The sequence below is a fragment of the Elephas maximus genome, chromosome 4, assembly GCF_024166365.1.
Source record: "Elephas maximus indicus isolate mEleMax1 chromosome 4, mEleMax1 primary haplotype, whole genome shotgun sequence".
NCBI lineage: Eukaryota > Metazoa > Chordata > Mammalia > Proboscidea > Elephantidae > Elephas > Elephas maximus.
In genome coordinates, this window is record NC_064822.1 from 36,488,696 (window position 1) to 36,492,006 (window position 3,311).

The 3,311-nt window shown below is 33.9% G+C and overlaps 1 non-coding gene across 1 annotated transcript; it reads left to right on the forward strand.

Moving 5' to 3' along the window:
- The first annotated feature begins 2,895 nt into the window (after window positions 1–2,895).
- Window positions 2,896–3,002, forward strand: LOC126076586 (U6 spliceosomal RNA). Its single transcript, XR_007517518.1, has one exon. It is a non-coding gene; the product is annotated as a U6 spliceosomal RNA (small nuclear RNA).
- The last annotated feature ends 309 nt before the right edge of the window (window positions 3,003–3,311 follow it).

Genomic DNA, 3,311 nt, shown 5'->3' on the forward strand with positions numbered 1-3,311 from the left:
GGAGTCAATCTTATAAATGCTAAAATTTGGTCTGCGGTTAAAAATGGCAACTTGAATCAGTATCTGCATTTTCATTCTAAGCATGATATTATTTTACGTAAATGTGATTTCCAACATGACGCGTTCATTATTATTGCAGAATTGGGGATGTTTGGGCAAAAGGAGGATAGAAAAAAAAACCTGATGCTATAATTTTGTATTTCAGAAACAAAGAAAATTTACTCTTTAAAAATACAAACCACAAAAAATAACATCTTCTCAGGTAATGGGAATATGGAAAAGATAGTGGTCTTTTAACTGGACATGGGGTGTAGCTGACACACACTGGCAGGGGCCATATCAGACTCTTCATGATAAAGGAGTAAGATTTTTATGTTTATCAAAAGAGAACATGAAAGAAAACAGAAAAAGCATATATATATATATATATATATCATTGCTGTCAACCAACAGTGACATTTAGCATTTGAGTTGCTTTGAATGGTCTAGAAACAAATTAGAAATTGGGCTAATTTAATAATATCTAAAAATCTATACCTATTGCCATCATTCTGGGCAGTTCCTCAAATTATCAATCATTCATTTAAAAATAAACCAAAACAAACAAAAAAACAAGCTCATTGCCATCCAGTTGATTCTGCCTCATGGTGAGTGACCCCATGTGTTTAAAAATAAGCCTCACAAAGTATGTGGTGGACACACAGCTGGCATTCTATTAAAGTATACTTTAAAGAGGTTCCATAGCTAACAAACCTGAGAAAAATGTGACATCATCCCCTAAAGCATTGCTGCTTGAAGCAGCTCCACCAGTGTCACAGATATGTTTTTTTCAGTGCAGATCTCTGAGCCACACCCCTGGTGACTCTTATTCAGTGAGCCTGAGCCTGGGTGTAATGTGGGAAAGTAACTTCTTAACAAGCTCTTTAGGTCATTAAATTATGCAAGTCGTCCTAACACACCACACTTTAAGCACAATGTCCCAGGAAACAACACGGCAGTGAAGGTCCTTTGCATCGCACCTGTGTGTACAAATGCACATTTCTCTTCTACTGTCTCTCGATTTTTCATGATAAACAACAGTAAGCTTAAAAGAAGAAAAAGTACCCCTGTGAAATAATAATACATGATATTTAAAAAGATCTTTTCAGCTTCTACATTTCTGAAGTCAGTTTCAGTCAGATTAGAAAGTGAGAAGCATCAGTTAAAAAATTACATACAAAGCACATTCCTCTAAGATTATAATCCATTTATATAATGAGGTGTTGTTATTCAGAATTTAGAAAGTAATAGCTGAGATGAAGACCAGCCCATCTTATTAAATAGCTCTTGCTTAGCTATGAGTTTATACATCACCAGTCATAGTGCAAATCCACTGGATTCCAAAGCAATAGTTTCAGCTACGGAGTTTTTTAGAAGCATTTATGGTAGCTCTTCTCTCTTGCTTCATTTATCAGAATAAGGAAAAAATATCTATACAGAACAGCCCATTACTCATATGGTCCCAATATTTTAAAGAGGGATACGATTTCTATCTAGGAAAAGATTAGTCCTTTAATTATGGATACAATCTCTTATTGTTTATATATACAGATATTTATTATTTAATTATTCTTAGATTTAGCTTCTTAAAAATTTTTTATTGTTGAATAAATGAAACATTTTGCTTGGCCTTCATCTGAGAAGGTGGTGCATGTATTACTTTTGTTGTGAAATATAAGAGATAAAATAAATATTTTGTGGGATGTATTGCACAAATACTGACTTTGGGCCTTATTATAGGCCTTTACTTATTTAAAATATTCGATAGGAATTAATTCAAACGTGTATCATTTAAATGGTGATAATTCATATCGTGTTGGTCTTACATAAATTGTATTTCCTAAAAATCTAATTGTCAGAATCTTTAGAACAACCAGTGTTCTTATCCGCAACCTGATAACCCCAAGTTGTTTAAAAAAGAATGATTGTTCTTCTACATGAATCAAAATAATTATTTTCAATAAAAATGTAATGGTCTCATATATACAACTGGGAATATAAAAGCTATTTACAAGTTACAGATCTTGAGAAAATCTTGTATTTCAGACATTTTTATTTGGGGATTTCTTTAAGTGCAACTTCTAATTTTGTGATATTCTACAATAGGAATGAATCATCATTCTCCTAACTGACTTCTGCTCTGCTTCAGTAGAGTGTTTGCCCAGATTATGACCAAGATAGACAAAGAGACCTATTCTCAAACGAGATCACCAAGTAGCCTCTATGATACCCTAGTAAAACAGTAGGGTTATAGTAAAGGAAACAATAGCCTTTTTATGGCCTTCTCTTCACAGTTCAGAACTCAGGCCTATCTGACAAAGTTGGGAACTGTGACAAAATTAGTAATGGCTTTTAAATAAATAATTTGAACATCTTAGATGTTAACTTACATTTTAATACTTTGAATATGAGGTAAAATCAACAGAGAAAATAAAATCCACATCCAGAAAAACACAGCAAGGTTTAGGGCATTATTCTGTTCTGCCTTTCTTTTTCTTATTCTTTTTGCCTTATACTTAACCTTTTCTTTTTTATGAAGTTTCATAATTTTGAGTCTAAAAATGTTATTGCCATAAGCAAGCTGTAATTGATAACCTTGGCTACACTAGAAGCCCCTAACATAGGGTGCTACCAACAGTTAAGTGCTTGACTACTAGTCAAAAGGTCAGTGGTTCAAACTCTCCTAGAGGTGCCTCGGAAGACAGGCCTGGTGATCTGCTTCTTAAAGGTCACAGCCTTGAAAACCCTATGGAGCAGTTCTACTCTGCATGTATGGGGTCACCATGAGCTGGAATCAACTCGACAGCAACTAACAACAACAAAACCTTTCTTTAAAAAGATTAAAAGAAAACCCTGGTGTTCGCTTTGTCACTATATATACTAAAACTGGAGCAGCACAGAGAAGATTAATGAGGCTCATGTGCAAGGATGGTTCACACATTTGTGAATCATTCCATATTTCCCCCTATTTGTTTCAGAAGGTATGGGACTGGGGGAGCAGGGAGGCAAAGGGTATGAAGGTGTTCTTAAACTCGATCACTAATATTTCATGTATTTTATTATGTAAAATGCTCATAAAGGTTAATCTTGGTGTGGAAATATAGGTGTTTGTTGTACGATTTTCTGTACCTTCTCTGTATGAAAAAAATTACAGTAGTCATTTTATTCCACATCTAGGCTTTTAACCTAAGAAAATAACCAGAAATACATGCCATAATTTATGCCTAAGTATGTTCATTTCAGTATTATTTATAAAAGGGAAAAATTGAAAA